The following is a 21794-nucleotide window of genomic DNA, read 5'->3' as shown; positions in this document are numbered from 1 at the left end:
TTTCCCTATCCAGTATTAATAGTTTTCCTATCCAGTATTCAAAAGTTCATCAAGAACCATTTTGTGTTTTAAGTTCATCTCAGGTAAAGCAATCACAACCATTGCCTATCTCCTGAGAAGTTATCAAAGTTTCTCCCAGGTCATTGTTTAACTCTGATACACTCAACAAGTCATTGTTTTGGGGTCAAACATGTCATAATTGCCCCAAGGAATATTTCTCTATATCAAGAGCACCTATCCACCAGTGCTGTTCTTGGACCCATGCATACAGGCCTACTTCCATGTAGTTCCCTCTTCTTCTTCCTTGAAATGCTGGGTCATCTTGCTGCTGAATCGGTGGACCTCTCCTCATCTAGACTGGTAAATACTGCATTCTCCAAAAATACTCTCTGCCCTTTCCTCTCTTATTTCCTTAGCTAATCTTATTTATGTTTTTCGGTGTGTTTTGTGTGTTCTTTGTATCCCTTTATTTACCTTAATAGAAAGCTTTTCCAGTTTAACATCTTGACAGGTTAATTTGAGTTTCTGTAAGGAAATAATCCCTGTAAAGCTTGATATCAACCAAGATACCTCCTCTCACTATGTCTCCTTAAGACAATTTCCCACACTAAATTAGAAGTCCCCCAATTTGGGTAACATTCGTAGGGACACATTTAATCTGCTGCAGCCTGAACTGAATATCTACATATCTTTAGGTTGCAGGCTAGCACAAGTTCTGCAAAGGCTGATGATCTCTAGTGTGCAAACTAAGTATGTGTCTCTACTTTGCACAGGTTCTAGGAGTTTAAAGGAAACCCTAAGCCTCTGTAGAGTTGCATAACAAGGAAGAATTAGTCACTGATTATTTCCCTAGGACTTTTTTCTTCTTCTGCAAAATGAGCAATTGTGCAAGGTTTAGCATAAAAGATATATAATTTGTACATATACCACACAAAATTTTCAGTGTTGGTTTGCCCATAGAAATTTCATATATGTTCTCTTTGGACAATACATGAGTAAAATTAAAATATGTAAATAGATACCTTCTGGAGCAAGCATATAGTAGGTTCCCAAAGTAGGCCACTATGCCAGAATGTGACTTTTCCATTTTGTAAACTATACTTTGGAAAACCGTTTCTCAAGCAATTACAAAGGAATGGAGGAAGGTGTTATATATTCTTGGTAGGCTTCTGAGTGTAGAGTTGCAAGTGTCCTAAATTTTTATTGATATATATATATATATGTCACCTAGAGTTACCTGGAAAATACTTACTGCTCTAGGCTCCCCTTTGTGTGACTGCTGGGTTGTGCCTACTCAAATTGTAACTCTGTCTATTCCCTGCTTGGACAACTTCTCATTTCCAAGGATGCCACTGTGACTCAGATGTATTACTGGAGCTGCTGTGACCACACCTCTTCTCTGAGTCTTGTCTTAACTTCCTATTCCTCCATCATGTCAATGCAGCAACAGTGGCTTCTTTGCCTTATAAGACAAAGGGTTTGAAGAGGGCATCTCCTTTTCTTTGCTTCCTGTGCTGGCATAGATGAAGGCTGCCCTTGTGATCTTTCCTCAATCTCCTTGTCACACACACACAGGCAAGCATTCAAGCCAGCATAAAGCAGCTTAATCATTACCATAATGCACTTCAGTCCTTTTCAAAGGCCGGCTCATTGAGCCTGTTCATGTGATAGCCATGAGGAGGGGATTGACATTCTTGCCTGTCCCCTTTTGGGGACATTTATTTTCAATTTCAGTTCTGCTGATTCAGGATCACTTGTTGAATAATAAATGTTGGTACTCCACACAAGCCATCTTTTGCCTCTTGCATGTGTGTTTTGTGAAGATGCAGGGTGCGTGTGTCAATGAGAGCTCTTGAGTTCAGAGAGAAAGGGGATAAAGCTGCTTACCCAAATCTCAGTGTCTTGGGGTAACTAGGTCTGGAAGGAGTTGTGGGAAAGCTACAGGACTAATGAACACCAACTAGCCACTAAGCTATAATGTCAATCAGCTTATCTCTTTCCCTGCCTTAAAAAATCCACCTCTTAATTGGTACAGTGTTTGTCTCCTGGAAAGACAACAGCTAACTCTGAAATATCAATTGCACTTTCCATGCGGAGGTTAGTTTGTGAACTTGCCCACCAAGGGAAGATTGGGCACCTAAAGGCAGCTGCAGGCTGTGAGCTGGAGAGTTTGTAAGCTATCTGCAAATAATCTTTGAAACTGTGTCCATTTGGGATGTGTGGGAGGCTGTTCCTACCTGCTCTTTAAAGAAGAATAAAGATGGTGCAGCCTTTGATCTTGAAAATTATGGCTTCTCAAGCCACTATCACTAAGGACTAAAAGCCATCAAACCATCCAGTGTGAATGGCTTCTGTATTCTCTACTTCCCTCAGGCAGCAAATTGCCTTGCCATTTATTCCTTTCCATGTCATGTGCCATTTTGTCCTATCCTTATCCATTGTTGTTCCTCTATATATTTCTGAAACAACCTAGGGGGTGGGATGTGTCCGGCTGTCCAAGTTAGAATAGGGCCAATCAGGCTGCAGCCAGCTTTGACCTGATTGGCCCTGCCTCTGCAGCTCCCGCCCTCCGGCCATGGACTCTAGCCTCTTTGCTCTCAGACACCTCAGTGCCTGGAGCCAGCAGCAGGTAACAGGAGAGGCCCTGGGCAAATAATCGTGGTGGAGAACCTCCTAACGAGGGCCTCTTGGCCTGTTAGGTTGGGCCTGCTGATGAGGGCCTCCCCAGCCAGCTGACTGGCTGCTAAGGAGCTCTGACTTGGGCCTACTAATGAGCTGCCCAGCCTCCGTCCGCCCCACTTGATTTGGCTGCGAGCTGCAGCCCAAGGCCACCTTAAGCTGCCTGGCCAGGGGCCAGAGGAGCGGACCCTTTCAGGGCCCGTTCATAGGAATGAGCTTTGAACCTAATTATTGCATAATCCCAGACATTGACCTGGCAAGCATTTCTACAACTAAATTTAATAAAACCTTTAATTTGGTTTAAGTAAGATTGAAAATACAATACTGATAATTTCATAGAATTAAAAAAGCTTGTAATTGGTATGGACACCAGCGAGATTTTATTTGGGTTATTTTCAGGGTTTCCCCCCTCTATGTTGTAATCTTAATTATAATTATAATGCAATCCTATGGACATTTGCCTGGGAATAGGCCTCATGAGTATGGTAGGAGTTATTTCAGAGTCCACATTTACAGGGTTGCGTTGTTAATTAGCCATACAAAATCTGTTAACTTTTCTAGCTGGATGACATCCAAGCACATATCTATAAAATAGCTATCTGGAAAGAGAAAATAAAATGAGAAAAAAGGAGAGGAAAAGAAGGCTTCAAGGAGGAGAGAAAGAGGCCATAGGGTGTGAGTGGGGTGATACAAGAGAAAGTGCAGTTACCCCCGAACAAGTCCTTGAAGATTCCTTACCTGCACAACTGTGCCACCGTTTTCCTGAGGAAAGGATGCCAGGGGAATGGAAGGAGGGAAAGCTGGAATCCGCTGGGCACCCTAACCATTGTGAACTTTCAGTGTTTTGTAGTGGTTAGACTTGGGATCCCCATATTAAACTGCCTGCTCAGCTGGAAAAGCTCATTGGGTGAACCTTGGCCTAGTCCCACAGTCCTGGCCAAAGCTGTCTCACAGGTATGTTGTAAAGTTAAAAGGAGAGACAGGAAAGCCACCTGAGCTCACTGGAGAGAGTGTGGGATTAACAATTATTAGAAAGTTATTTTACAGAGCTGTGGTGCCATTTTCCAGATGGCATTGGTGTTGCTGGGGCACATGTAGTATTAAGCTTTGCTGCGTCAGTGTGGCAGGGGTCTTTCATTCATTCATTCATTTTATTTTAGCAAAATCTACTGCTTCCATTTCAATCCTTTAAAACTGTGGTTCTCAACCTTCCTAATGCCATGACACTTTAATACAGTTCCTCATGTTGTGGTGACCCCAACCATAAAATTATGCAAGTGTTCTTTCACAGAAATGAAACTGTAACTGACCAATGGTGTGAAGAACCATTGTTTATGATTGTATATAAATTGTTTTTTCCCCCGGGGTTTCTCAGTTCAGTTCTGCCTCTTGTCCCAATCTTGCTCTTTTCCACTGTTCCAGACAGATGAACACTCTACCTCGATCTACCCTGCAAGGCTGTTGTGTAGATGGCACCACTCGGCCAAGCTGCTTGCCCTGCCGCGATCCCTGTGAAAGGGTCGTTCGACCCCCAAAGGGGTCCTAATCCCCACGTTGAGAACCACTGCTTTAAAATGACAGAGATGGTTAGTTTCCCTGTTCCTGTTGAGCCTAGCAGTCTGTCTGCATAGAATTACAGAAGAGGCATCTTGCTATGTCACAGTCAATTCTGGCAGTTGTCCTCTGATCTGAGAATGTCCAAAGATAAGTGAACAAACCCTCAAGGGGCTTGAAACTGTTGGTGGAGAAAATAATGGGTTTATTTCAATTGTAGATAAACAATACCAGACATCAACACTAAAAAGGGGTATGCTACAAGCAAGGAACCACTACACCCCCTACAAGAATGCCTGTAGGGTATGGATTTATCTATAGTTGAGCACAATCAAGCCATAATGGATACCACAACTGAAACCTTAACATACTCTCCTCCACTACACCCAATGTTTTTGGGCCCCAGTGTTTCAAGAAGTACTAGTAGATCTGGACACACAGAGATTGAATTTTACATCTTCTCCTTAATATCAATGTAAACATTTGCATTTCATCTTTCCTTAGAGCACAAGGCAAATTTCAAGGACTAGTATTTCAAAAGACATCTGTTATTGACAGAGCACACTTTATTTAATGCCACCCTTTATTATTAATTCTGATATTGTGTGATTATGCATGCTGGGGCATTCATGGAATGGGAAGAGGAAGCATAACAGTAATGCAAACTTTTTAAACACATTTTGAAATCAGCCAATTTTCAGTATCTCAGGATACAGAAGATTTCTTGGGAAACAAGAAAGAAATTGTACAACCATCAGTTGTTTACCATGAAGAACTGCTGGACCTTATTTTTGTGGGCTGGGAGAGGAGAATACAAATGTGTTAGCAAACAAGTTTCAGATTAGGATGTCAGACTTTTGGCTGCCATACCCAGCCTCTTAATCTAGGAATGAATGGGAGGAAAATGGAAAAAAGGCAGCCGTCATATCTCTACATTCCTTTAAACCCAGCAGGTCCAGCTGGCCATGTCTACTTGAGATGGAGGACGTGCTAATCAGACAGTCTCTCACTTGGAAACACGAAACACAAAATTGCTCCCCTTAAAAAAATGTGCAGGTGGGAATGTGGATCTGGAACGCCCTGCATTGTTAAGCAGAGTGCAAGTTTCTGCTAAGACTCTGTCCTATTTACCTTTGGAGGTTGGGGTAGACAATACTAGAAGGCTCCCCATTGTGTTCATTTTTGCACTGTTTGTTCCAGAGCTGATATTATTCACAGTTTAGAAGACTTTGCTTGATTTTGCAGTTTAGGGCATCCTCTAGTGGCAATTGCTCTGATTACATCTCTCAGAAACCCAAAGGTTTGATTGCATATTTGATACAAATGGTCAGAATCAGAATCACACAGAGCCAGACAAGACCAAAAAGGGCTCTTGAGCACTTAAAAATCACACACTCCTGACAGATGCTCATCCAATCTCCTCCTAAAAATTTCTAACATAGGAGACTCTACCACCCTCTGAGGCAGCATGTTCCATCTACAAACAGCCCTCACTGTCGGAAAATACTTTCTAATATTTGTGGAGCCTCTTTTCTTGTAATTGGAATCCATTGCTCGTAGTCCTTGTCTCTAAAGCTGCAGTAAACAAGTTGGCTCTCTCTTCAACATATCTACCTTGCTATGTCACAGCACATGCACCAGAACAGCTTGCACAAGTTTAAATAGGCACAATTCAATCTCTTTCCTCTTTCTTGGCTCTTAGATCAATTTGGCTAGTGATATTTTCTGAGCGTGAATTATGACAAAAATTTCCCTATGTTTGTACATTCAAGGCTGCAGATAGAAAGCAAAGTAGCAAGATAACATGAAGAAGATGGTAAAAGGAGAGACAAACCTTTACATTCCATCTATCAAACAGCTCAGGTTCCTTGGCAAAACTTGGTGGGAGCTAGAGAGCTGGGTACATTCTCACTCCTCTCTTACACACAAGAGTCCAGCCAGTGTCACCAGCCACTGGTAAATGAGAGGCTGAGGACCTGAAATACCCAGTGGTAAGGCAAAGAAAAAAGTGGGGAGGGTCTTCAGACATTTATTTACACATGCCCTGTGTGATATGCTTTCTGTGACCACTAATAGTCCTAACCTCCATTAACATTTCTAATTCCCTTTTAAAGCTGTCTCTACCTGTGTCCATCACTACATCCTCTGGCAATGGATCCCTCCTTTTAAGCAGTTGTAGTTTTTTGGCAAGGGTGATGAGAAGGTGCAAAAGAAGCAGTTCTGAGATGGTTATAAAGGACAAAAAAAAGCCCCCCATCAAAGCAAGGGTAAGTCTAAGAGGTGTCTCTGGCAAATTTGAAGGGGGAAAGGAGGGGGCACAGGTATTTGAAGTCTCTGTCCCCTTCCTTTTTCTCCTTCAAATTACAGTTCCTTTCCCCCTTCAAATCAGAATAAATATTCTAAATGGAAATATTCTAAATGGAAATAATGGCTCTACATGCTGTAGTGGGTGATGTAGTACCTACTTCCTTCTTCTTCAAAGCAAACAGCCACCCCTGGCTTTCCCCCAGCTCACTAGAATAGGTGTTGATTTCAAAAGATCAGGAGGGATCACTTTGATGTTTGTAGGGACACTCATTTTGGAATAACATCATACTTTGGAGGACATTGGCTTGGAACTTCCCAACATGTTGTGGCTGTCCTCAGTTCCCAGTGGCAGCTACTATACCCCACCACAACAGCCATTTAATTACCCAACACTGGTTTTCAAAAAGCACTCACATTACCTACTAGGTTGGGAATAAGAAGAAAAGGAAATATGAGTAAGAAACGGAAACCTGAAAGATTTGCTCAGTAACTACAAGTGTGTGAATTCCATCTGCCAAGCAGAACAGATTGAACTTTCACATCTAGGGATGGGCATGAACCATATCACAAACTAAGGTTCATGATGAATTCTGTCCAGTTCATGGTTGGCAAAGTGAAGCTTCTGGTAGGTCAATCGACATGAACTTTTCACAAACTTTCAAGCTGTTTGTGGTGGTTTTCAAATGTATATTTCCAGACAGACCGTCTCTGCTCAATCGAAATGTTTGTCAAACTCCAAAGCAACAGGAATGTAAAGACTGATATGGGGGAGGCTTCCTGTGAATTTGAAGCTCCTAGCTTGCTCAAAATCCATTCTATACAACCCTGAACCTATGCCTGTCATTTCCCCAGAATGCCCTTTCATAGAATCATAGAGAGGAAAGGGAACTCCAGGCTCATCTAGTCAAATCCCCTGCACAATGCAAGAAACTCACAACTACCTGCCTACCCATGCCCAGATGATGCCCCCCCCCCACACAAAAAAACAAAAAAAAACCCCACAGAATCCCTGGCCAGTCTGGCCTGAAAAAAATTCAACCCAAAGTGGTGATCATCATTTCCCTGAGCATGCAAAGGGCCACAAGCACCTACACGACCGCATCTGTCCACCCACTCACAAGCTACCTAAATTCACAGAATCAGCATTTCTTCCAGAGGGCATCTTCTTTGAGGGACCATAAATCCAAGTAGGGGAGAGTCAGCCAAAGATCCCCTGTGAGTTTGGTTTCTCTAGTGTGCTAGGGTTGGCATTCTACTCCATTATAGTCTGCATGAACTGAACATGCATGTTCAGCTCCTAGAGGTTTGTGATGATTTGTGGGTCACTAATCTCTGTTTTTCTCAGTTCATACCCATCCCTATTCACACTATCACTTCCGACATAGGCTGTTCCTACATCCTGCTGTGAGTGATCTACCTTAATGTGCTAACCACTTGGAGGGGGGGGGATCCTGTTCACTAATAGAAGCTTAATGGACTATTATTTATCAGGTGAAGGTATTACTATTTCCATGCCTCAACCCTCTATTAAAGAGATAGAACATTTTTCTCTAGGCCCATTGGCAATCTCGCCCATTACCCCTGCTGTTCATCTGAAAAGTCCTGTTTGCTCCTTTTCCCAAGCTGCCTGCTCCCATGCATAAAAGATCAGCCACTGCTGTCCATTCCTGAGAATCATGGCCATAATTGTATTAAGCAAAAAGTAACACTAAATAAATCAAAACAATCTGATCTTGATCATAATGAACAAAATATTAATTATGGGTTTACCTGTAGACAAGTCAGTTAATTACTTTCTACAGAAAATTGGGGGGGGGGAGATGAGTTTAACATTTAATTAGACACTGCACATCATGCATGAGGATGAGCTTGTTTCTTGCAAATGTAATTGTTTGCAATTAAAAATCAGCATCTCATATTCATCTCCTCCCTGTCAGGCAATTAGCCATCTCTCATCTCCAGCAGTGCTTGGCTCAGTACTCCCATTTACACACAGGCCTTCTGTATAATGGGGGAGCCTGGTGGGTTTCATGTCAGTGAACCAGATGAAGAGGAAAGCTGCTACACCAAAAGGTTTAGTTAAAGAAACTGAAGGGCAAGATATGGGAAAGTATCAGGTAGTTTCTACTTTTTGCATATTACATTGTGGATTGGGGTGTGGGGCAGCCTGCATGCTGACTGAGACTTGTGAATGCCTTCTTGTCATTCTAGTCTTACCTTTATTCTGGCTGGACTCCTGATTCTTCAGCTGCTAGAGCAGTGGAGGTCTCCATTAGGGTTCTTAAATGCAAAACTCTATCTGTTGAGTTTTACCTGTTTCAGGTATAAAAGGCACAGGAGTCTTGCCAGCCCTTTCCCGCCTTTATGATTTCTATGTAAAATCCAAGGGGAAATGTGTTGTGAAGAGTTCTACATTTCCAAGTTCCCCTTTTGTCATACTGGCATCTCAATACAGTTTTAAAAATAGGCCTTGCCCCTTTTTTTAACCTTGCCTTGTGTCAACAGCTGTGCAACCAGAAGAAATTCAGCAGGTGACATTTGCCTTGGCATATCAAGCCCCTGATGGGAAAACTTGAGCCGCTGATCAGTTTCCTTTCATGCACTAGCAGCCAAGATTTGGGGTTGCTAATAGCCTGGAGAAAAGCATCCTATTCCCTCAAGTAGTCAGTGGTGTGAAAGACCTCTGTATGAGCTGTTGGAGGCTTAATGGAGCAGTACTTAGAAGGTAATATTATTTACTTCCAGTCCATGCCATGAAAGTCTTCAGCTGGCTATTTACACACATTAAGCCTCTATTAAAAAGGATGCTTTCTTTCCAGGTTGTTGGCAACTGTACTCCTACATTATCAGATTTTTAGAAGCCCTAAACTTAGTTTTTTTCCCAGAGTCTCAGAGATGTAAATTAATCCAACACAGACTGTTTTAGGCCTTGTTATCCAAAGCAACACTTACATTTCTTAGACTTATTCCTATTTCCAAAGCTTGTGACTGTCAAGAGCCTAACCTTTGTACCAACAGCTTTTTTTCATGGCAGATCCCCATGGCAGGGATTGCTTCATGCTTAATGGTTCCAAACAAGGACACCACAAGAAGCCTGAGAAATAAAATGAATCCTAATCTGCCATTTACCTCAGCTGTGCCCATTTAGACACATTGATTCTGAAAACTGAACTCTTGGTCCTTACGTATCTCCCATGGAAACTGAGGACAGAACCTGATGTCAGGAGCTGAGCAGACCTACTCCAGATGAGAAATCAAACATCAGTGACTGATAACAAAGTTTAAAAAATATATACATGTAGAATACTCTGAAGAACTGAAAAGTCATGATAGTAAAGTGTGAATTAGTATTATTATCCAAACACACTTACAAACGATGGCAGGAACATTTCAAATCTTTAACTGCTCCTGCGGTTAAATAAAAGGGTAAGGCCACCTGGGGAGGAGTTAGGGCGGGCCCCGTCCAGGTTAAAAACTCAGAGGGCCCAATCAGGAGCCGCGAAGCGTCCATCCAGGGCCCAGCAGCCAATGGGTAGGTGCGCGAAGTGCCTTCCTATTGGCCCCTCACCAGGACAGACCAAAATTCCATTCACCCAGCCCAGTCTGGCTGCCAGTCTGCTCCTGACCACCACGGGGAGAGGAGGTCAACAGGGCTGCCAAGGGGGATGAGAACACAGGCTGTGCCAGCTCTTTTTTCCCCAAGGCTGCCCTAGCTGTCATGTCCAACTGTAAATTGCCTCAGAACCCTGACAGAGCTGGCAGGAGGCTGCAGAGTGCTCCCCCTCCCCCCTTCAGGCCTGCTGCGAAGGAACCTCTGACAGGCCCTGACTGAGGGAAGGAGGCCTTTCCAAGAGCAACGCAGGGGAGCCTGAGGGCCTTCCTTTTGAGGGGGGGGGACTTTCCCCTTCTGCCAAACAGCTGCCTGACAGGGAGGCCACAGAAAAGCCCCTTCTCACTTAAAATACTGCTCTGCCCAGAGGTTAGACCCAGCCAAGCCATGTGTCTTTCTTCTCTGCAACTCTCTGGTTTTGAGGCCACTGCACAGCATTATTCTGCAGAGGAAACTGGCTCTTTTGTCTCCTGTTTCATCTGCACAACAACCCTGTGCAGTAGGCCTCAAGTCTTTCAATTCAACAACAACCTGTGTGGGAAGCCTTAAATATTTCTTCTCTACCACAACCCTGTCCAAAGTAGCCCTTTCTGCCTGGGGAGCTAATCTTTATACTCTGCAGGTGAGCTGTAATTCCAGGAGCTCTCCAGGCCATACCTGTAGGTTGGCTACCCCTGGGTTGGAAATATTCCTGGAGGTTTGGAGATGGGACTTCAGAATCATACAATGCCTCAGAGTCCAGCCTTCAAATGAGCCATTTTTGCCTGCAGTTGGTAGGGAGTGGTGCAGGAGTGTCCCTCCTGGCCTATGGGTTATGGCCAGCCCTTACCAGCAACTGTTTGTATTCTGGGGCGCAGACAGGCAGACCAGTCCTATGAGTCTGGAAAGTGCAGGAAGATCTAAATAAATATTTGCAGCCTTAAACTGTAAATAGAGAACAAATGTCTGGAGACACATAGTAACTGAATATCTTATTGGCCTGGCAAATAAAAAAAAACATTATAAAAAACCTTACTAAAGTCAAGACTGCTGTGCACAGAGAGTCCTCCTCTTAGGGTTGCCAGCTTCCCTGTGAGGCCCGCTACCCCACCTCCCTCATGTGGAGTCTGCTATGGGGAGAGAAAGGGAAGACAATTGGAAAATGCTTTGAGACACCTGAGGCCTGCTGGGTCACTGCGGCCCATTCCCAGTTCTCTCAGATCTCTCACAACCCCACATACCTCACAGGTTGACTATTGTGGAGAGACAAATGGAAAAGGTGTTTGTAAACCGCTTTGAGAATCCTTTGGGTAGTAAGCAATAGGGTACAAAAATCCGTTCTTCTAAGGAACAACCATGAAAGAAGCATGTGGGCACATAACATTTTACCAACAGTGAAAACATGGGAGACAAAAGGAACAGGGTGGACACCTGTGTACTGTGACTACCCCATGTGTATTAGGGCAGAGGGGCATTTCGGTGAATGTGGCCTAATTCACACAAGAAGGGAAATGACGCAGAACTGGGAGGAATTGGTTGCCATGTAATCTTCCCCTAAGAAGAGTCTCCAGTCTGATTTTCCCTTTACATATCTGAGGACATGGCTATGGAAAGCACATCTGTAACCACTATGCCAAAATTCCCAAAGGTCAGTCCTCTCCCACACTCAACGAACATTCCACACCACAGGTTCTTGACACCCATATCTCCACACCCATGCCCTCATTTGCCACCATGCCACCACAACCTCCCACACAACACACATGACAACCCCATGCCCTTACAGACTGGACAACTCCTCCCCTTCCTCTTCCCACTGCCAAGCTCTAGCGCCCGTTGTATTCTTGGAGACAATGGGCTTTGCCCCTAGTTGTATAATAATTCACATTATGACAATAACTTTCTAAATGTGATCCCATACGAAGTTCCTTTTGGATTCAGATCATGGAAGGGTGTGTCTGGGGGACCAGCGGATGTTGTTGAGTCGGTCAGCCTCAACCAAATGATATGTTTGTGTTAAATTCTTAATTAATAATAAACAATTCATAGGAATTTTATACTGTGCCATCTCTGCCTGTATGATTTACCAGCTGACTTCCATTTATATGCTGAACTTTTTGTTTTTCAAATTCAAGATTCATGTTATATTGTCAATAAGTGTTGATTAATCTTTGCTGTACAGCATGTTTTTAAATGTTTAAATGCTGATTGTGATTGTGTTGGAAGTACCAATAAACATAAGTTTAATGTTATTGATAATGTATGTTTTTTATTCTTGTGAGTGGTTGTGTAGGTAGGGCTGCAGTGCACTACTTTGCCCAGGGTCTATCATGCTGTGAAGACCGCCTTGGTGAAAGGGCTTGGCGTGAACCTCTGGGAGAAGCTGCCACTGCCAGCCAGAGTTGGCAATACTGACCTTGATAGACAAATGCTCTGGCTACCATAAGGCAGCTTCATGATTTCATACATTATCACATTTATGCCTCACTTTTTTCCATTGTGGACCTAGAAGTGGCTTATCTAGGACTCCAAAGAGATTTCCTGTCCAGATATTGATCAGACCCATACTGCTTAGCTACAGCAAGGAAACTGGTGCCTTCAGACTATGCCCCAGGGGCTATGCCGTGGTGCTTATCTGTGTTACTCCAGCGCAATCCAAATTCACTGAAATCCTAACTCTGCACAAGATTGACCTGTAGGATTGCTACCTGTATAGAGTCAGGAATCACCAGCTAAAGATTTTCCCACTGCTGCATTTTCACGCTATAAAGTATTTCACTTGCATAATTTCTTTTTGTTGTGTGGTTGCTAAAGGCAGAATTTAAAAAGGAGGGAGGGGACAACACAACTTGCTATAAAGACACCTCATGTTATAGGGGAAGATGGTGCTCTCTGGCTGGTTGTGGTCTTATATTAACAGAGATTCTGAGCAGTGAGAACAGATATATGTTTTTTTATTCCTCAGTATAGGTATCACAGTATAGATAGGCTAAAACTATGGAAAGCTAGATGAGTCTGTATTCCATGAAATCAGTAGTGTTGAAGTGCACAGTTAGCGTCCTATGGGTTGGATTTAAAGACAGCTCATATACAATGAAAAAAATTCAGATTAAAAAACAATGCTATACCATACCACTGGAAGATGCATCTTTTTGTTCTCGATCCCCCCCAATTTGGTGATCTCAGATTGCTTAATAAATCATCCCCCCCCCCTCTTCAGGGCAGCATGCCATTTTCCTGTTGTGCTGTGTTCTCTGAACAAAGGCTTATTGCCATACATCTTAATGAACAGGGTAGTCTACTTCTGCAGGTGCTATTGCTATTTCCGAAGGCTTCATTGACCTCTCTAATACCACTCTGTCTTTGATGTCTGTTTTAGGAGTGCAGGGAGCCCTTAGAAAATGAAATGCTAAAGCTAACCAAGCTTTGAACTACAATAAACTGTTGGGAAATGGAATCGATCCCACAGCTTGATGAGTCAGTAATGAAGAGTCAAGTCTCACACCACTGACTGTCACCTTTCTGATATCTTCATTGTCTTCATCTGCATGGTAGATGGAAGTACCAGAGCGACTTTCAGTGGAGGCCAAAGCAAATAGGCTGCTTATTATTCCCTTCCCCCAGGAGTCCTAAAGGCTAAGCCCTTTACTTTCCTCAATGTATCTGAGTTGCAGATTGTGCAGATGAATGCATTAAAGACCATAGTACATCATGTTAGAAATGGGCCTGGTGGAAACAGAATATATCATTCTTAGCTTCCTCTGGCACTATTTACATCCTTCTCAATGTGCATTGCTTTACTGATGTTCTCTCGGCTACACCACTTTGGATATAACAACCCTACCCAAAGCCTTAGAGTGGATTTTAAGATGCTCTTTGACAGCATGTCTCTGTGGCTTACCTGAGTATATCCAGTCACAGGAAATATTCTGAATATTCCATATATGTATCTGTGGATTTGTCTGTAGGCACAGAATATGTTTACTTTGAGCAGAAATCAAAACACCGCAGGGGAGTCCAGGGGAGTCTGACCGATCAAGTATGAACAACTTTCTTGATGCTTAGTATTACCTGAACATCTACTTGTCTGATCCATGTTGCCAATCATTGGGTGAGCTATTTGGATATGTCTGAATGAATACAAATGGAATATGATTATTTCCACTTACAGAATTTTTCACAGTTAGACTGCCTTCCACTCACCAGTCAACCTCTTCTACCACCTCTGATTTTTAAGAGGCACTTCGCAATATGGAGAAAAATTCATTTTGAGATTTCTGAGTGGATACTTAATACTTAGTATCTCTGTATGCCTTTTGTGTCTGCCCATGAAGCTAGGTAATTCTGCAGTTAGTGCTTACAATCACTTATTGAATGGATACCACTTGACTGTGTGGGTGAAAAAAAGTAGACAATGCAATCTAGCAAGTGTTAGTAATTTCAAAGATTTCTCTGACTGCACAGTGACAAAGAGGGGACAAATTGCAAGCAATGCCATTCTTCGTACAATCTGGTCAGTTTAATAACTGGTACGGCCATGACAACGTAAGATACTTTCTCTTTTTCGGTTAATGAGATAATTTAGTTCCTGAACTAAGCAAAAGCATCTACAAGGTGAAATGACCTTGTAAACTTCCCAGCATGATATTATGCACATGACGACCTTCCCCACTGCAGTCAGGAGCTTACTTTGAGTGTAATTGTGTAATTTGAAGAAGATATGCTTATCTAGTAATCATGTTTGCATGAAGGTCTGCAGCATGTCTTTTCTTTCACTTGTTTTCTGGATAGCTGAACCCAATGAAATGCCTTCCAGGTGAAATATAAACAAAACTACCAAGAAATGGAAGCAGATCAGTCTCTAATAGGGAACACATGAAGCTGCCTTATACTGAATCAGACTCTTGGTCCATCCATGTCAGTAGTGCACTCAGACCAGGCAAAGCTCTCCAGGGTCTCAGACAGAGACCTTTCACATCACCTACTGCCTGCTTATTTTATTTGTCAATGCCAGGGATTGAACCTGGGCCCTTATGCATAAAAACCAGAGCTTCTTCCACTGAGCCACGGCACCTCACCTATAAAGCCCAGATCTTTCAGGATGGCAAATGCATATGCTCTCCCCCCATGTAGGCGTTATATTCTTTGGGGTTTCATTTTCTGCAACAAAATTAATGTTTCTCCAACAGCATTTTTTTCAGAGCCACTGCCTTCCCAAGGTCAGCTATCAGTGAAGTTTTGAATAATATTCATTAGCAATAAATTCCCCCAAGACAGTTGCAAGAACTATGTTGTCTGGGCTGCTTGACAAGAAGACATCTTTCTAATCTAACAAAACCTAAAGGAAAGAAATGGAAAAGATGGTGTTGCTGCTGGAATGTGGGGAGGTTATAAAGGTATTAAAATGCATTCCTTAGGCTAGGGCTGTAGCCAGTGATGGAGGCAGCGGGGCCACCTGGAGCAACAATGCACCTCACCTAAGCATTTCTATTGAAAAACAGCATTTTTAAAATTGTGACACAGGCATCTTCTATTTATAAAAAGATACCTTGTTTTTAGAACAGACAATCCCCGCTCCAGCTAAACAAGTGCTGGAGGTGGCTGGTATACTCCCATTGCCCCTCCCCCGGTGGGAATGCTTCAAGCTCCACCCAACTGACCTGACCAGGAATGCCCACCCATAATTTGTCTGGATTTAGTGTAAATTGCCCTTATGATAGTTGTCATCCTGATGAATTGTCCTGAGATGTACAATGAAGTGCTCTGTGCATGGAAACTGTGAAACAGCAGTGCCTATGAACCTGACTGGGTGCTTAAAGAGGGAGGAGGGCAACTTGAAGAACTTATTGATTTAAGAAAGATTGTAATTATCTAAAAGCACTAGAACTTACAAATAAAAAATCTTTGATATTTGTCAGAGGTATCATTCTACTGATTTGTTGCTGAATGCATATGATATATAATTTGCATTCATATTTCCATTAAAATTGAATAAAAAACACAGCTCCCTTAGTTTTTGTTTTTTCAGGTTTATCAGGCTTTTGAAGAGCCTCTTGTGGCGCAGAGTGGTAAAGCAGCTGACATGCAGTCTGAAATCTCTGCCCATGAGGCTGGGAGTTCAATCCCAACAGCCGGCTCAAGGTTGACTCAGCCTTCCATCCTTCTGAGGTCGGTAAAATGAGTACCCAGATTGCTGGGGGGTAAGCGGTAATGACTGGGGAAGGCACTGGTAAACCACCCCGTATTGAGGGCCATTCCGCAACAGGATCTATATAGCAAATTGGTTGCGGAACGAAAAAACGCCATTTTAAATAGTTGAATTTGTCGTTATGCATACCTGGCTTTGTAGTGGAATCCAGTTGCGTTTCTATCGTTTCCCACAGGTTTCCGGTCTCGGCAAAAATCGCTAGCCAGGAAGCGATATTGCCGAGCTTTGTCCCACCCCTAGCCGTAAAGCAGCCAATGGGCAGCCGTTATCATGCTCCCAAACAGCCCCTTTCCCTTTAAAGACGGTTAAAAAAAAAACACGTTGCAACGATTCTGCGTTGATTCGTTGCAACGGAGAGACACATCTAGCTAGCAGGTGGTGTTTGAGCTGCCGTTTCATCGTTGCCACGCTCCCCCTGAGTGAAAAAAAAATACCCCCCCCCCGCACGGGTGCGATTTTCGGCCGAAAATACAGTGAAAAATAAAGGGAAAATAAACCAGCAAACGGGGCTGTGTGTTGCTTCGTGCTTGGTGACTTGGGGAGGGACTGCAGCCAGGGAGGCCTCACTGGGTAAATGAAGGCTCGCCGGTGCGTTGATCTCCTCTTGCTCCGAGAAAAAAAAATGGCGATCGCTTTGCCGGAAGATCACTGGAGAGAGCTAGGGGGAGGGACTTTGCAGAAACCGCAACAATGGTAACGCACAGAACTTTCCCGCTAGTGTTGCAGATTGGTTGCAAGAGTGTAGCGCTTTCCAGAGGGTGAATCCACTTTTTGGGATTTCCCTGAAAGCGCTACAACGAAGCGCTTTTTGCGGATCGGTTTCAGGCATGTTGCAGATTGTCAATGACGTTGTGCATAACAACAAAACAGTAGCGATTTCAATTTGTAACCATTGTGCTATTTTGAATGAGTGCGGAAGACCCCTGAGTCTGCCATGAAAACGCTAGAGGGCGTCACCCCAAGGGTCAGACATGACCCAGTGCCTTTACCTTTTTTACCTTTATCAAGCTTTTGTTGGCCATCAAGAAATCACTGATCTCTCCCTTACATTTCTAAGAAGCCCATTTGGCCTGGCATTCTATAGTAGGTAAAGCTGGCTGTGGCCCTCACCATGATAATGGTCTACAGAAGTCTTGGTATCACTCTTCTCAGGGGATATTGAACATGTCTGTTTGCATGGCTGGCCTTGAGAGGTAGATTTTGGTAGCAGGTGTGAGCCTCTACCCAACATTACCTTCGTTGTCTCCATAATCTTGGAACAGGCAATGTCTGGTGTACAAAGGGGGAAGCAAGAGGACATTCGGATAGTATAGTGAGATCAGTATCTTCTCTCCTGTATTATTCCTTATCTGTCACTAGATTGCTACTCTTAGGGCAATATCCTGTTTCTCCTCAGAAGTTCAACAGTCTATCTTTCTCTCAGTCAGTGATGTAGCCAGGACCCTAGCTCTGTTTTTTCTCTTTACTATCAAGCACATATGTTCCTGAAGCTTTATATATACTTTAATCAGTTAATCTCTGTTGTAAAGATCAGCTGGAATGTGCTAACTATGCTAGCTCCTCTGCAGTGGTGGAAATGGGGAGAGTTGGTGGGGCAGAAAGTGATAGTGGTAGGAAGAGATGGCTGTCAAGAGACAGGAGCTTCAGGCATTGCCCTTTATTGAACCACCACTGTTTATATAATAGATTCAAATTGTTTAGGACCCAACTACTCAATTCACGGAATGATTTCCTATCACATCTTCTCAGTAACATCTAGCATGGATAAATATGTGATAGGATCTCTGTGTCCCAGTTCAATTGGCTGCCATTTGCAAGGGGCAGTTCTATCAAATGTTAGTGGGGAAAGATGTTCAGGACAGGCATGGGAGGGCAGCCGCAATACTTTCCTTGTGATACGTCTTTGCTCAAGACTTACCACTGAAAGTGCTCATATATATCCTTGTGATGTGTGGGTGTATAAAATCTTCATCCAGGCTTAATGCATTTTCAGATATTACATTTATGTTGTGTTGTAACCCAAATACAACAGGATATATATGGCAGTCAGACAGCATTACTGCCACATGGTTGCTAATATGAATCAGGTTATATGTCTTGGAAACCAGCAAGGCACATTTGCTGGATTTCTCTCTGATGAAAACCAAAGACATGGGACAGATGTCTCCTGGGCTTCCTGCAGCATAGCAGCACCAGTGAAGACAAAGTCAAAGGAGAAAAAAAATCCCAATTAGGGTTGTGAACCCATTTTTTCCATGGGAAGCTCTCTGTAGTCCTGAGATGAATTGTAATTCTGGAGGTTGGCAATCCTAAATCACATGCTGTTTCCAGCCTAGATGACTGCCCTGCATAAATTGAAGGATGTGCCCCTGATTCTTCTGAAATGGTCAAAGGTCTAAAATGTTTTCCAACCTAGTATGCCCCTTCCCATTTCTCTCCTTAGTTTTACCCTTTCACAGGCTCACTGTACTTTGAGGAGAGACTAAAAGTATCAGGAAGCAGAGATAACATGAGGTTTCTACAGATTTCCCAATATACAAATCTCTGACTTGAAGCAAAAGACTGAGTTTATTGAAAGCAAGTGAGCTAAGCCAGACAATTCTTTGTCAAAATTGAGGCAAAACAATACAGGTTCAGCATATGGTCCACCTTCAAATCCCCCTACTGTGAGAACCCATGAAACAGTGGGTAATGTACAAAGCATCCCAGCTATTAAAGGGATGCCCAAGGATACTTTCTCCACTCCTGGAATCAGGTGAAGACACATGGGGCGGGGAGGTGTGAAGTGAGAAGAAAAGCAGAGCATGCATTTCTAACATTTGCTAAAATTCATGGCAGATCCTAATAGTAAGAGCAAACTAAACAGATAGATAAAAAGCCCAATGTATAGACAGGCTAATATAAATATGTATTATACATCCATCATAAAGCTTTAATGTCCACAAATATTAACCTTATTAAATAATTCTACACCAACATAAGTCCAGTTAAAAAAAAAAGCAAACTGTCTTCCTAGTCTCCACATCATGTCTTATCACATATTCAAGGTCAGCCCAGGAGATTCCAGCCAGGGCAGAGTCTGCACTTACTTTCTTTATTCCATTGTCAATCCTGTTGAATTCAGATCGCTTTGAACTCGGGTCTTCTTCTCCCCCACCCCCATTGAAACAGGAAAGTCTTCTGCATGTGGTTAGGTGTAGAGATTCGGCCTGAGGGCGTTGGCAAACCACGCTCTCTGAGGCTGCACCTCTGCATCTAACCTAGACCAATCAGGATACTACAGCACAACAATTGCCTTATATGGAAACAGGATTACTTGAAGCCTATCAGTTTGCTCCACGCTACCTCGCAGGATTACTTGAAGCCTATCAGTCTGCTCCACGCTACCTTGCGGGATTATTTGAAATGATTTCCGTGTATGTATGTATAAATAAAGGATCCCCCTCTGTTCGAGAGGTCTTTCGCAGGAAATCCTTCTCCGTGTCATTCTTCCTCATTGCTTCCCGACAGTTAGGGAGGCTCAGAAGGGGGGGGGAGGGAGGCAAGCCTCTTTCTTTCTTTTCTTGAAGGGTGGGGAGAGAGGAGCCAGGCAGGGAGCCTCTTTCTTTTCTTGGAGGGGCGGGGGAGTGGATCGAAAAAGGCAGAGGAGGGAGGAAAAATCCAGGACCGACAGAAGTTGAGAGAAATTAGGGGCTTCTCCTTTAAGGCAAGCATGTCACATGACCCGGTGTAGCCTATCAGAGGTTTTCTACCACTGAGCTTTCTTTCCCAAATGGATATTCAGGATTAAAAGCACTCTGAGATATCGCACAATAAAGGTAGGGTCACTCCGAATCAATCCTTCTTGCTGCAGAAGGAAAATTTAAATCGGCCAAAATCCAAATGGAAATCGCATTCTGTGTAGAGGGCAGGGACTGAATCGATCTGGGGTTAGAATAAAAGCTCCATGCAGTTTACACCCAGGACTCCCCGGGAGACTCTTGGAAAACTCCCCAAAACTGACAGAGCGGTTAATTTTTTTTAAAAAAAATCAGTTATTTGAGACTAGCAATAGTCTCATATTGATAGACTCATACTGCTTATCAATTTTTTTAAAAAATTAAGAAGAAGTGGGAATGGAACTTTTAAACCAATGAATGGGGTTATATGGAGAAAATGTCAGAAGGTCCAAATTGTGTATAACAACTTAGACGTGGGTGGGGGAGTGAACTTCAAGGGGTGGTAAAAGTGTTTATGTGTGTGTGGGAAATTTGAGGGAATCTACTTTTGAATGGCCTTCAGCTTGGAAGAGAAACAAGAGGAAAAATCAGCACAAAAGCAGTCTCAGTAAACCCAGGGAAGCAGAGAACAGAAAGCAAACAGAGCACTGAAGGGAGGAAAATCAATGCAGAATGACAAAGAAAACCCAATGAATATGCATGGTGAAAATGAGGGGAAACACCGATACATAATAGGCCATAATGAAAGAATAATACCTCCTCTAAACTGGCCACTAGTGCCATTGATTAGAGAGGGTGCTGTCTGGACAACTAAATTATCTTTCCCTTTTCTTTTCTTGCTTTCTCATTAGTGCTGAAATGGGTTTGAAAATGAATTATCATTGGTTGAAAAACAAGGACAGTGACTCAGTATTGCATTTGATGAGTTCTGCTCACTGAAATGGAAGCCTTGCGTTACATCTGATCTGCAGTTTGGACGTGGTTTCAGACTGTGAGTTCAGGAACAGTGCAGGCGTTGACCTTCTACAAGTGTAATTCAGGGTGATCCTTCGGAGAGTAAGGATTAGCACTGGTGGCATATGGACAAGTGACTCAGCTGTGTGTTTATTTATTTAATGCACTAACAGTGCATTCTGCACTGGGGAAGGATAAATGAGGAATCTTAAAGCTTCAGAATAATCAACATCCCAGATGTACTGGAGGAAATGATGAATGGATATTAGAGGAAGGGCATGGGATTTTTGGAACTAGGCTTAGGGAGGATGACTATTTCTACATTCATCTTGCCGAACTGATATGGATTTGTGACTAGAGTGCACATACAGATTTCTCTGCGGTGCAGTGCATTAAATAGCCTGGCTGGCCTTAATATGGCCCAGGAACTGACAGGTCTAAACATACCAGAATAAGTTTACAGTACTAAGACTGTCCCCTTAGCAATAGGTGATTCAATAACTAAGTTCATGGGCATGCAAAAAAAGTTTTAATTTTCCTTGTAATTAGGTAACTTCTATCCGTCACTATACCAATGATCTGGAATACAACTAAAATCTGGGATAATATCTTTTCATGGTAAAAACAAAACCAAACATTTTTTTTAACCAGATGAGTGTGAGGACCTCTTCCACAGTGGTTCTAAAAGTTTAACATCTTCAAGTCCTCCACTTCAATTACAATCTTAATTTCCTCTCCCTTCTCTTACTTGGACACAAGAAATGGTATTTACATGCCCTGTGGA

At 42.9% G+C, this 21794-nt stretch overlaps 1 long non-coding RNA gene across 1 annotated transcript in view; it reads left to right on the top strand.

Moving 5' to 3' along the window:
• The first annotated feature begins 262 nt into the window (after positions 1-262).
• LOC143836854 (uncharacterized) overlaps positions 263-21794 on the top strand; it is a 52466-nt gene continuing 30934 nt past the window's right edge. The window contains exon 1 of the long non-coding RNA XR_013230786.1: positions 263-360. This is a non-coding gene — a long non-coding RNA (uncharacterized LOC143836854). The remainder of the gene's footprint in view (positions 361-21794) is intronic.

This window comes from Paroedura picta, chromosome 4 (genome assembly GCF_049243985.1).
Source record: "Paroedura picta isolate Pp20150507F chromosome 4, Ppicta_v3.0, whole genome shotgun sequence".
Lineage (NCBI taxonomy): Eukaryota > Metazoa > Chordata > Lepidosauria > Squamata > Gekkonidae > Paroedura > Paroedura picta.
Note: the sequence above shows the minus strand (reverse complement) of the source record. Positions and strands in the feature narration are given on the sequence as shown.